The sequence below is a fragment of the Macaca thibetana genome, chromosome 3, assembly GCF_024542745.1.
Source record: "Macaca thibetana thibetana isolate TM-01 chromosome 3, ASM2454274v1, whole genome shotgun sequence".
In the NCBI taxonomy this organism is placed as follows: domain Eukaryota; kingdom Metazoa; phylum Chordata; class Mammalia; order Primates; family Cercopithecidae; genus Macaca; species Macaca thibetana.
The window spans coordinates 15,065,454-15,079,334 of NC_065580.1; the positions used below are offsets into that span (position 1 = coordinate 15,065,454).

At 38.4% G+C, this 13,881-nt stretch overlaps 1 long non-coding RNA gene across 1 annotated transcript; it reads right to left on the minus strand.

Annotated features, from left to right (window-relative positions):
• Positions 1–224: 224 nt before the first annotated feature.
• On the minus strand, positions 225–13,871 carry LOC126951045 (uncharacterized). The gene is made up of 2 exons (XR_007724342.1): positions 13,705–13,871; positions 225–6,571 (listed from the first exon to the last, which is right to left on the minus strand). It is a non-coding gene; the product is annotated as an uncharacterized LOC126951045 (long non-coding RNA).
• Between the last annotated feature and the right edge of the window lie 10 nt (positions 13,872–13,881).

Here is a 13,881-nt window from a genome sequence, read left to right on the forward strand (position 1 = left end):
AAGCTTTCCTGCACTCCTCTTCATTTGACAGTTTTAATAAGTTTTAGTCTTACATGAGGCCAGCTGGTGTCAGGATTTCTGTCCACCTGTCAGTCTCCCTGGTGTACTCTTTGCTACTTTCCCTGAACATCATAACCTCTTTTCAGCTATTTTTAACCCCGTACTTTGGAGAAACAGCCAACTATCTAATGGAAATCTTTAGGCCACCAAGTTTCTTTTTTAAAAAAAAAAAAAAAAGTTTTATTTTACTTTTAATTGACTCACAATAATTGTACGTACTTATAGGGTATAGTGTGATGTTTTCATACATGTATACATTTTGTGATGATCAAATCAGGGTATTTAGCATATTTTTCACCTCAAACATTTATCATCCCTTTGTGGTAAGAACATTCAAAATCCTCTCTTCTAGCTATTTTGAAATATACAATATACTATTGTTAACTATAGTCACCCTACTGTGCAATAGAACACCAGAACTTGTTCCTATCTAACTGAACCTCTGTACCTGTTGACCAGTCTATCCCCATCTCCCCTGCCCCACTACCCTACCCTCCCAAGCCTCTGGTAACCACTATTCTACTCTCTACTGCTATGAAATCAAGTTTTAAAATTATAGAATCTACTTTTGTGTGAGATTGTATAGTAGTCATCTTTACATGCCTTGCTTATTTCACTTAACATAATGTCCTCTGGGCCCAATCATGTTGCCACAAATGACAAAATTTCTTTTTACAGTTGAATAGTATTCCATTGTGTATATACACCACATTTTCTTTATCCATTCATCCACTGATGGACACTTAGGTTGATTCCATGCAGCTATTGTGAATAATGCTGCAGTAAACATGGGAATGCAGATATCCTTCCACATAACAGATTTTATTTCCTTTGGATATATGCTCAGTAGTGGGATTCAGGATCATATGGTACCTCCATTTTTTAATTTTTTTAAGGAAACTTCATTCTGTTTTCCATCATTGCTGGACTAATTTACAACAGCATATAAGACTTCCTCTTTCTTTACATTTACCCCAACATTTGTTATTTTTTGTCTTTTTGATAATAGCCATTCTAACTGAACTGAGGTGATATGTCATTATGGTTTTAATTTGCATTTCCCTGATGATTAGTGATGCTAAGCATTAATATGTCTTCTTTAGAGAAATGTCTATTCAGGCATTTTGCCCATTTTTAAATGGAATTATTTATTCTTCTGCTATTGAGTTGAGTTTTCTATATAATCTGGGCATTAACCCCTTGTCAGATGCATAGTTTGCATATGTTTTCTCCCATTCCTTAAGTTACCTTCAATCTGTTTCTTTTGCTGTACATTTGAATTTTAATTTACTGTAGTACCATTTCTCTATATTTGCTTTTGTTGTATGCTTTTGAGGTCTTACTCAAAAAACCAATGTCATGAATTGTTTCTCCCATGTTTTCTTCTAGTATGCTTACAGTTTCAGCTCTTAAAGTTTTTAATAAATTTTGAACTGATTTTTATATACGGTGAGAGATAGGGGTCTAATTTTATTCTTCTACATGTGGATATTCAGTTCTCCCAGTGCCATCTATTGAAGAGCCTCTTCTTTTCCTAATGCATGTTGCTGACACTTTTGTTGAAAATCAGTTGGCTGTAAATGCATGGATTTATTTCTGTTCTGTATTCTGTTTCAGTTATCTATGTGTCTATTTTTATACCAGTACCATGTTGATTTGGTTACTATAGCTTTGTAGTATATTTTAAAGTCATGTAGTGTGATGCATCGAGCTTTACCTTTGCTCAGGATTGCTTTGGCTATTTGGGGTCTTTTGTGGTTCCATAGAAGTTTTAGGATTTTTTTCTATTTCTGTGAAGAGTAGGGATTGCATTGAATTAGTAAATTGCTTTGGATAATATGGACATTTTGACAATGTTAATTTTTGCAATTCATTGTTATCTTTCCATTTATATGTGTGCTCTTCAATTTCTTTTATCCGTATTTTATAGTTTCCACTCGAGATCTTTCACCTCCTTGGTTTACTATATTCCTGGGTATTTATTGTATAGCTATTGTCAATGGATTGCTTTCTTGATATCTTTTTTTAGGTAGCTTGCTGTTGGCATATAGAAACACTACTGATTTTTGCATGTTGATTTTGTATCCTGCAACTTTATTGAATTTATTTATTCTAACAATTTTTTTGTGGAATCTTTAGGATTTTCTATATATAAGATCATGTTATCTGCAAACAAGGACAATTTGACTTCCCCCTTTCCTATTTGGATGCCTTTCATTTCTCTTGCCTAATTGTTCTGACCAGGACTTCCAGTAATATACTGAACAAAAGTGGTAAATGTGGCATCCTTGTCTTGTTGCATATCACAGAGGAATAGCTTTCAGCTTTTTCAGTATGATGTTATCTATGAGCTTGTCATTTATGGCCTTTATTGTGTTGAGGTATGTTACTTTCATATCTAATTTGTTGAGAATTTTTATCACGAAGGGATGTTAAATTTTATCAAATTTTTTTTCTTTGTTGAAACGATTATGTCATTTTTGTCCTTCATTCTGTTAATGTGATGTATCACATTTATTGACTTACATATGTTGAACCATCCTTGCATCCCTGGGACAAATCCCACTTGATTGTGGTGAATTATCTTTTCAATATGCTGTTGAATTTGTTTCACTTGATTTCATTAAAGATTTTTGCATCTATGTTGATAAAGGAGATTGGCCTATAGTTTTCTTTTTGTGATGTATCCTTGTCTAGTTTTGATAATGTTGGCCTCATAGAATGAGTTTTGAAGAATTTCCACCTCTTCAACTTTTCAAAATAGTTTAAAAAGAAGTGATATTATTCTTTATATGTTTGGTAGAACTTAGCAGTAAAGTCATCAGGTCCTGGGCTTTTCTTTGATGGGAGACTTATTGCTGATTCATTCTTGTTACACATTATTGACCTGTTTAGGTATTTTATTTCTTCATAGTAGTTAAATTTTGGTAGGTTTCATGTGTTCAGGAATTTATGTAGTTCTTTTAGGTTTTCCAATTTATTGGCATATAATTTCTCATAAAAGTCTTTTATGATCTTTTCTATTTCTGTGGCATCTGCTTTTTTTTAAATCTCTGATTGTATTTGAGTCTTCTCTGTTTTGTTAGTCTAGCTAAAACATTTATCTTTTCAAAGAACCAACTCTTTGTTCTACTGATTTTTATGTTATTTTCAGTCTCTATTGCACTTCTGCCTGATCTTTATGAGTCTTCTGATAGTTTTGGGTTCAGCTGGCCCTTGTTTTTCTCATTTCTTGAGGTGCTGCATAAAGTTGTTTATGTAAGATTCTTATACTTTTTTGATGTAGGCATCTATTGCTATAAACTCCCTCTTAGAACAGCTTTTGCTGTATCCCATAGGTTTTGGTATGTTATGTTTCCATTTTTATTTGTCTCAAGGAATTTTTAAATCTTCTTTTTAATTTCTTTATTGATGCTCTGGTTGTACAAAAACTTGTTTTTAGTATTCATGTATTTGTGTATGTTCCATAGTTCCTCTTGGTATTCATTTCTAGTTTTTACTACATTGTGGTAAGAGAAGATGCTTGATGTGATTTTGATTTTTTAAAATTTCTTCAAATATGTTTTGTGGACTAACATATATTCTATCCTGGAGAAAGTTCTATGTGCTATTGAGCAAAATATACATTCTGTAGTTATTGGGGGGAAGGTTTTGTAAATATCTGCTGGGTCTATTTGATCTAGAGTGTAATTTAAATCTGATAATTCTTTGTTGATTTTCTATCTGGATGATCCATCCATTGCTGAAAGATGGTGCTGAAGTCCTTTTTATTTTATTTCAATTTTTCTTTCCCTTTAGATCACATAATATATGCTTTATGTGTTGCTTTATATATTTACTTTATATATTGGGTGCTCTGGTGTTGTGTGCTCATATACTTACAACTGTCCTAACCTTTTGCTGAATTGAGTTATTATATAATGACCTTCTTTCCTCTTTTTACAGTTTTTTACTTAGAGTCTATTTTGTCTGATATAAGTATTACTACACCTGCTCTCTTTTGGTTTCCATTTTCACAGAATTTCATTTTCTATTCCTTCACTTCAGTCTATGTGTGGCCTTATAGGTGAAGTGAGTATCTGATAGGCAGCATGTTGCTGAATCTTTTTTTTTTTTAATCCATTCAGCCACTGTATGTAATTTAATTGGGAATTTATTTCATTTACATTCAAAGTTATTATTGATAGGTAAGGACTTCTGCCATTTTGTTCATTATTTTCTGGTTCTTTTGTTTATCCTTTGTTCCTTCCTCTCGTGTTTATCTTTCTGGCTTGATGAGGGTATTTGTTGTGTTAAGCTTTTATTCCTTTCTTTTTCTCATTTGTATGTCTGTTGTAATTTTTTCTTTGTGGTTAGTATTGGGGTTACATTAAAAACTCTCATACTTATAATAGACTATTTTAAGCTGATAATAAGTTAACTTTCATTGCATACCAATACTCTAGACTTTTGTTCTGCCCCCAAATTTATAATTTTGTTGCCTTAACATACATCTTCATATATTGTTTATTCCTTAACAACTTATCATAGCTATAATCATTATTATCATTTTCACTTATTGGCATCTGACAGAACTGCATTTAAAAAAAAAAATTTTTTTTTAAATGGGGTCTCATTATGTTCTCCAGGTTGGACTCAAACTCCTGGGCTCCAATGAGACTTCCATTTCAGCCTCCTAAATAACTGGGACTACAAGCACATGCCACAGCACCCAACTGTTGTGGTTTTTAACCTTCATACTAGAGATTTGAAAAATTACATATCACCATTGAAGTAATGAAGTATTAGGAATTTGATAATGCATTTACTGCCAGCAGTGAGAGTTATACTTCATGCTTTTTAATGGTAGCAATTATCATAAAAAGTTTTTTTTCCAATAGAAATACTCAAGCATTTCTTGTAAGTCTGGTCCAGTGGTAATGAGTTCCCTCAGTTTTTGCTGATCTGGGAAAGACTATTTCTCCTTCATTTCTGAAGAAAAGATTTGCTAGTTATAGTATTCTAGGCTAGCAGCTTTTTTTTTTTTTCTTCTAGTATTTTAAATATATCATCCCATTCTCTCCTGGGCTGCAAGGTTGCTGCTGGGAAATCTGCTAATAGTCCAATGGCAATTACCTTTTATGTGACTTGATGCTTTTCTCATGCTGCTTTTAGTATTTTTTCTTTGACTTTTGGCAGTTTGGTTATATGCCTCAGAGAGGATCTCTTTGGGTTGAATCTCTGGTATCCTTTGAACTTCATGGATCTGGATGTCCATAGCTCTCCAAGAATTGGGAAGTTTTCAACTATTACTTTGTTAAATAAGCTTTCTTTGCCTTTCTTCATCTCTTCTTCTTCTTAAGTTGTCAAAATGCAAACATTTGTTCACTTATGGTGTCCCATAAGTGCCATAGCCTTCTTCATTCCTTTTTTTTTTTCTTTACCTCTGACTGGACTATTTCAAAAGGCCTGTTTTCAAGTTCAAAAATTCTTCTGTTTGATCTGTTTTGCTGTTGAAGCTCTCAATTGCATTTTTAATTTCATTCATTGAATTTTTTGGCCCCAAGATTTCTGTTTGGTTCTTTCTTATGATATCTCTCTCTTTGTTGAATTTCTCATTCAGATCATGAATTGTTTCTCTGGATTGTTGAATGATCTGTTTGTGTTCTTTCATGCCTCACCAAGTTTCCTCAAGCTCACTATCTTGAATTCCTTTTCAGGCAATTCATAAATTTTTATTTTTGGTTGATGTCAGTTACTAGATAATTATTGTGATTCTTTGGTGATGTCATGTTTCCTTGCTTTTTTATGTTTCTTGTATCCCTGCACTGGCATCTGTGCATCTAATGGAATAATCACCTTTTCTAACTTTGTAGAGTAGCTTTCATTGGAAAAGACTTAACACCTGCCGATGTGTCCTAGCATGTTGGTTGGGTAGGGTACATTTGTTTTTGTTCTGGATGGATGCAGTAGTGTAGTCTCCATGCAGCTTCTTTAGCTGTAGTTAATGTCAGTATTGCCTGCAAGTACCTCAGTGGCCTTGGCTGCAGAAGTTTGTGTGACTGGTATGCCTACTCAGATGCTTGTCCCCTGAAGGCTGGGCACTGGGCTGTTCTGTTTTCTGAGGATCCATGGCCGGTAAGTTCTCCTTAGGTGCTTATCTTTTGGTGGCTGCAAAGTGAGCTGGTCTGTGGTCTAGGGAAGTGCAGGGCTTGTTGTCCAGTAGCTCTGTGGTGTTGCTCCCCCTTGTAGGCAAGGCACCAGACTGGTTCATACTCACTACCAGGTTTTTTGTGTCCTACTATCCCTAGTTTCTTGGTAGCCGTTCCTTCTCCATCTCCATTAACATTTCTGTCTGAAGGTAAATATTTGTATAAAGACCTTTTCTTACCTGAATTAGCATCTGTCCTATTTTCCATGTATTGTAATAGAGATTTATCCTCACAAATGGGAGTAGTTTCCAGATTGTTCATGTTATCACAGAAATAACCCAAATTATTTTGTCTTCTACCATACCACTGAGTCTGAATTCCTGTAAAGAGAAATTGAAATATGTCATGAGTTTACTTTCCTCTGTTGTCTAACTCCCATAGTCAACTGGAGCTCTCTGATGAGTATTGGCCTTAAAGCCAATATTCAAAGCAGTATTTATCAGAAATATTTCCTATCTCCTCTTCACAGGATTAATCTGATCTATTCAGTGCTTAAAGCAATGTCCTCACCCAAGGTCAAAACCTAAACTAACATATGTCCCTAACAGGCCAACAGATAACTAGGGATGGCTTTAGATGTTGACTCTTTTTTGCCAACAAAAGTAACATACTCTATCCCTTCTTTAAATACTATTTCCCTCCTCTATTCTCTACTCCTTACAAAGCCTCTGTACACTTGCTTGGCTTCTACTTTTAAAATGATTTCTTTCTTTGACCCACATCATTGCAGTCAGTCTTCGATAGGGAGGGGGCAGAAGGTGATCTTCAGCTTCTCAGAGATCTTTCTTCTAACTACACAAAAAAACAACTTACCTCACAATCAAGAGAACTAAGAAATGCTTCCTATGCATTTGGATTCTTGTGCATCTGAGTGCTATAAAGAAACATGTCTTTGATAGGAAAGTTTGAGTAGCTTAAGTTACTGATGTTCTAGTCTGAGACTGGATGCATTTCATAGGTGCTCATTATATTATAAATAAATAGAATAAAGGGATAAGTAAATAAATGAAAGATAAATAGAGATTGGGAAGCAACTGCACCTTTTTGTAAAAATGTAGTGACCAATGATGACAGTCAGGAACGAAGGTTTATTTTAATTCAAATATGTGTACCTGAGGGTCATTAAAAAGTTACTTCTAAGGAACTCAAATATACATAATTGGTTAAGAAATCTGTACATGTACGTACTAAAAAATATTTCCATGAATTGCTCAGTGACATAAAATTCACTTTTTACATACTGCCAAAATTATTTAGTATATTTAAAGTCTGACATAGTGCCCAAAGGGGGTTAGGGGAGGATAAAGTGATCAAACATACAATGTAAAAACAGTCTATAAAGGAGTCTAGAAGAGATCTCACAGGTTTAGAGAGAAGACCCCTCTTCTTCCTGAACAGACCCTGTAGGCCAGGACCCAGCAGGCTTACCCATTGTCTGTGAGCCAAAAACCTGAAAATAGGTTCTAAACCTTTTCTTGACCCTCCACCAAGGCAAGTGGAGCTTTAATAAAACAGAGTTTTTCCTTTTGTTCTTGCTGCTTGTGTAGCCTGGGAGCCAAAGTATTACAAAGGAGAAAATAATAAGCCTTAATTAAGGCTTTTGACATTTAATCACAAGACAGCTGGCACTCTGAGCTTGTGGCTTTCAACACCTAGAGCAGACTTAAATCTCAGATCCTCATACAAAACTCTGAGATAAACTATTTCAGCTGGCAAAAGCATTAAAAGGCAAGCCACTGACTTGTGTCAGTAATGTTAGAGGGACCTTTAACAGAAAGCCTGGTGGATCTCTAGCACTGGAAAAAGTACTTTTGGCTGTAGGGCATTATTAATATTATTAATGCATTAGTAGTACATAATATTATTAATGCCCTACAGCCAAAGACCAACAGAAACACACCTACAATTAAACAAGTTGAATGTACTGTTCATTGCAGCTAGGGAAAATGCACACCATAGGGAACTGTGGGTACATCAGTAAAAAGGTGTCAGAAAGAACCTATTACAGGCCTTGGGCTTTGGTTGGATAATTTTGGGAAGTGTCTGACTTTATTTTGGATGACATACTGTCAAGAACCAGAAACAATTCTACAACTAACATCTCAATAAATTTCATATACAAGGAGAGCTGACTAAAATGAGCATAAAGGCTAGGCACAGTGGCTCAGCACTTTGGGAGGTAATCCCAGCACTTTGGGAGGCGAAGGTGGGCGGATCACCTGAGGTCAGGAGTTCGAGACCAGCCTGACCAACATGGAGAAACCCCATCTCTACTAAAAATACAAAATTAGCCAGGCATGGTGGTGCATGCCTGTAGTCCCAGCTACTTGGGTGGCTGAGGCAGGAGAATCGCTTGAACCCAGAAGGCTGAGGTTGTTGTGAGCTGAGATCACGCCATTGCACTCCAGACCGGGCAACAAGAGTGAAACTCTGTCTCAAAAACAAAAATTAAATAAATAAATAAAATGAGAATAAAGCTGCGATTGGTTTCTAAAAAGTGCAATTACTCATTTTAGATAAGAGAAGGATAATCAGTACTTTGTGGGTTGCATGGTGATCTTGTATGTGCCTCACTTTGTGATGGTCTGAGTGACCTTGTCTGATGCTGATGTTTTCTGAAATTGTTTTTGTACAATAGAAGAACAATATGGCCTAGCTGTTAGTGCCAGACAAGTTTCTGGATGGCAGGGGCTGCTGCTTTTTTTTTTTTTTCTCAGTTCAAAAGTAAAAAAGGGAGAAACTCTGCTCTTCTTATAGAGATTCAAATCTGCATTTCTCTTGATTGGCCACAAGGGACAGATGGAAAAAAAAATAATAGCAGAAAGTATGCATGATGTACCTTGGGAAAGGACGGTCCCTACAGATCCCCTAGACTTGGTGGAAGTCTTGGGGCAAACCAAAATGAAATTATAAGTCTCAATATATCATGAAAAGCCTTGAGAAGGAACGATCTTGATGTCACAGGAACTTTGTAATAAATCCATTGGGAAATAATTGCTTACATTTCCAAATAAGTAAAGAAAAAGACGATAATAGGCACTGGTCCCGTAGGAGTAGGGATTTTGACTCACTCTCTGTAGGAATTTTCTTATATAGAATTGACCTACTATGACCCTCAATTCCCATACACTATCCCCCCGACATATTGATATCTACAACCCTTGTGGGATTGTGAATGAAGACATTTATATTACATTGATGTAGGTGCAATTAAAGAAAATTGGATCTATTGAGCACCTGTCCAGTGAATCTAATATTTCAAAGACAGAAAGAGAAAAAGGACAACCACTCTCATTCTTGGGCTAACTCAGTTCCACTGGCTCCCAGACAACTAAAATCTTCAGGACAAAACCAAACTTTGTGTCTGGTCTGGTCATGGAAGAAAGTTTAGAAATGTAAGAACATCTCTTCTCACCCCCACCCCAGCCATGTCCCTGACTAGAGGAAGAAGGTTTCAGCACCTCTGGAGTGGCAGTGATATGTTCCAAGACATCCTCTGTGATTGGAATATAACTGGCTCTTACCACGTATGTTTCGTACACTTATGATCCAAACAGAAAAAAAAAATGTATGCCCAAGTATATTTTACAAATATGCCAAAGCAGAATATGAAAGCTTTCATAACTCTGAATTAGGGCTGGCCACTTGTCAAGAGAAGCAACAAACTCCCTCGTTGCTTCAAAGTTCCACTGTTTTCAATGAAGAGGCAGGCAGGAACTTGCCCTTGGAGATAGACCATGCTATAATTGGAATAAAAGTTATTATAAATGTGCTAAAGTATGAAACTTAATGGGTGAGTGTTTCATAAATACTCTCAAGTTAGTAACTTTGCTTTTTACTCCCACTACAACACAATTTTAGTAATTACGCTTGAGAGATTTAAAGTGAGGAGATATAATTATGACAGTACTTGTGTTATTCTAGGTCCTCCAAGAAGCAAAAGCCAAGAGAGGATCAGATATGCAAGAGATTTATTAAAGGAAATGCCTGTGAGAGAAAATGTGGAGGGAGCCAGAGGAGGCCGGGAGAGCCACCATTAGACTGCAATGTAGGTTTAACCCTTGGGAAGGAGAGAGCAAAGGAAAGAAAGGCTTCCACTGAAGTACAGGTCTCAGAGAGTTTCTTTCAGGATCATGAGGAGTCCTTGAGCCAAACTCACCCATCAGGAGAGTCCCATGTTTTCCAGGAATGGGCCTGCCTTAGGATCCTCACTACATTTAATCACCAGCCTGGAGAAGCCCTTGGCAGCATGGCCTTGGCGCCAAGGATTCCAGAGCACACCAGCTGGGGCCAGCTGGCAATTTCATACCCACCCCCTGCAGCTGGACATCCGAGAGGAACATTTTCATCGCCACCACAGGACTCATTCTTAAAGCAGCTGTAGACACCTGTTCTGGATCATCTTAAATAGTGACTTAGTAAACCTCCCCAGTGACTCATAACAGGAAATGTCCATAGGTGGATTCATCCATCTCTGTTCCTAAATTAGAGTGTGGCTAATTCTTTCCAGATTCTTAAGGTCCTTAAAAGAAAGAATATATGGTACCACATTAAGTTAAGCTCATGACTGAAAATAATTTAAGAAGGAGGCCAGTGACTATTAATACTAGCCCACAATTAGAAGGCACACGTATGAGTTATCCCTGCATTTGGCGTAGTGATAAACTGCAATTACTGCAGCAATTTCTCTCTATTTGACAAAACATGGACTGATGTACCACTGGTAAAAATAATATTTCTGATTTCTGTTTGCCTCTTGTATATGCTGGACAATGAAGTATAATATTGTTTATGTATATTTATTTTGTATAACCCAGAAAGAGTCTGTCATGGAAGCACAAAAAGTATGAGTTAGCCTGCCTGACTTAAGCAAATATAGATCTACCCTTGGAACTGGAGATGACTTCATTGTTCCCTGAATCTCATAAGGGAGAAGTGGATTATCTGATTAAAAAAAAAAAAAACAGATTTGGTTAGAAAGGACAATAGGAGTAGTGTAAGGAATAGATGTTGAGGAGGCAACCACAGTGTTTACTAAATGGTGCTTTCAAAAAATCTTCCTCCAAACTGTAGAATGGAATCCAAACTCCCTAGTATGGCAGCCAAAGTTCCTCTAAACCGCGCCCAAACTTCTCTTTAGAGCTAGCACTATGCAAGTTCTGCTAACAAGTTTCAGTCACTATGAATATTTTGTCTTTCTCAAATTAAGCCTTTCACATTCATATCTCCGTGCTTTCGAATATTATACAGTCTCACGTTGTAATACCTTCCACTGTTATCTTCCCACAAATATACATTTTGCTAAGCTGAATTTCTGTGTCACCTTCTCCGCACATTCTTCTCTAATCCTTTGATCAGAAATAATTGCTGCTTCTTTTATGTGCCCTTGCACCTAATTTGTAGCCAATTTTGGTATAGTTGTTTTCATGTCTTTTTTCCTCTCAGATTTACTGACCATAATAGCATTTCTATCTCCCAGAGTACGTCACAGAATAAGTCCAGTAAGGAGATAAATGGCTTCTGTTTTCTCCCAAGTCAAAGGAAACATCTGGGGCCTGCACTTTTGCTTAAGTAATAACCATTTCGAAGCTTATCCAACCTGCCTTATTTTTGTTGTTGTTGTTGTTGTTCTGTTTTGTTTTATTTTAGACTTCTAGCAGCCTGAACTCATGGTTTTTAGTTTCTGTCTCTAGTGAAAGAAGAAAAAAGGGATGAGGAAGGGGTTTTACTCACCCAACCAGAAACAGAAACTAAGAACCCATGACTGTATTCTCTGTCAGACACCATTTAGGCAGAACGTAAATGCTGCTCCCTCCCTCCTATCCCTCCCTCCCTCCCTCCCTTCCTTCCTCCCTCCCTTCCTTCCTTCCTTCCTCTCTTTTTTTAATGAGCCATTATGTCGATCCTATGTTGTTAGGTTCCATTCCTCAGGCAGCTCCTGCTCCCAAATGGCAGGTACTTTCTGCTCTCTGACCCTGGAAAATCACCTTTGTTTAAAGCCCTTTCTTCTATTAGAGCAACACCAAAATACTCTCAGGAGTTAATTTCGAACAATAGTGGTGCTTTACCATGAGGAGTGAGGTTGATGGCTGGAGTGCAGTGGCATGATCTCTGCTGACTGCAACCTCGACCTCCTGGGTTCAAGCAATTCTCCTGCCTCAGCCTCCCGAGTAGCTGGGATTACAGGCCTGCGCCACCATGGCCCGGCTAATTTTTGTATTTTTAGGAGACGGGATTTCACCATGTTGGCCAGGCTGGTCTCAAACTCCTGACCTCAGGTGATCCACCTGCCTCGGCCTCCGAAAGTGCTGGGATTACAGGCGTGAGCCCCTGCACCCGGCCCTGAGTCAGCTTTTAACGTGGAACTTTACTGACCCACTTTTTTGATGTCCATCTCCCACTTCAACTCCCAAAGGTCTGTTGTTCCCTGATATGAAGCCTAAGAACTCAATGTACTTCACCACGCGCTGGATTTCTAACCTGAATTATTCCAAATTCTGGCAAGTCTTATCCACACTTTCTTTTCTGTGTAAGTTTCTCCTTGCTATTTGTTTCTGAAACCTGAATGTATTTGGTCCTCTGCCAATCAGATTTCCACTAGTCCTCCAAAGAGTCAGTTATTAACTCACTAATTCGACAGATATATTTGGACGTTCACTGTATCCTTATTTATTTAGCATATATTTAGTTATTTATTAAGAAACTAAAGCCTATTCTATGTCAGAAATGAAAATAGGCCATGAGGACCCAGTGGTGGGCAAAATGCAGACAGACTACTCTTTTTTCCCTCATTCTAGCATAGTCATCACTTTCCTAGGAAAGACGTTCCTAACCTCCAGACTCCACCAAATCCTCCTCCTGACCACACCCTTCCACCTTGATTTTCACCTTCTGACCTCTCTTGCGTAGAAATTCGAGCACTAGCCACTCTATAGCTTTAGCTTAATTTCTCCAGCCATGCATGGACGAATCTGTGTTAGTGATGCCACAGGCACGTTTCCTTCCCAGCAAGAATATCACTTACTGGGCAGCATTTCTGTGGATACTACCAGAGAAAAATGTCCTCCTAGTTGAGCACCGCCCCATGGCCGTAAGCATCCACCGGGCTCGAAGTGCATGGCCCGCCGCTGACCACTAGGGGGCAGCCCTCCACGCAGAGGCTCGAGCTACGGGGGCGACGCAGCGGCCACCGGCTCTGCTGAGCCCACCCCAGAATCAGAAGGAAGGGAACCTGATTCCACGCGGGGCCTCCCCCGTGGCATACGTTGTTGTTAGGCAACTATTCGCCCCGAATATGGTTTATTGGAGACTTAGGGTTTGCTTTTCTTATCAAGTGCGACAGCAACCTGGCTGGGTCCCCTCTCGCATTCAAGAACCCGCAGAGACTCTGGGGGAGCCGGTTGGAGGCCCCATGCAGGCCAAAGCATCCCTCCGAGAAGGCGGGGTCGCTCACCTGGTAGGTGCCCCTAGAGCCCGCAGCACGGCCCAAGGTGGGATCCACTGATGGAACAGGAGACCACGGGCGTGGCTCAGGGCGCGGTAACCGCTCCCCGGGCCCGCCTCAGGGACGGCTCCGCCTCACCCCAGCCTGTGCCCCGCCTCCGGGACAGCCCGGTTTCCGAGACCTCCC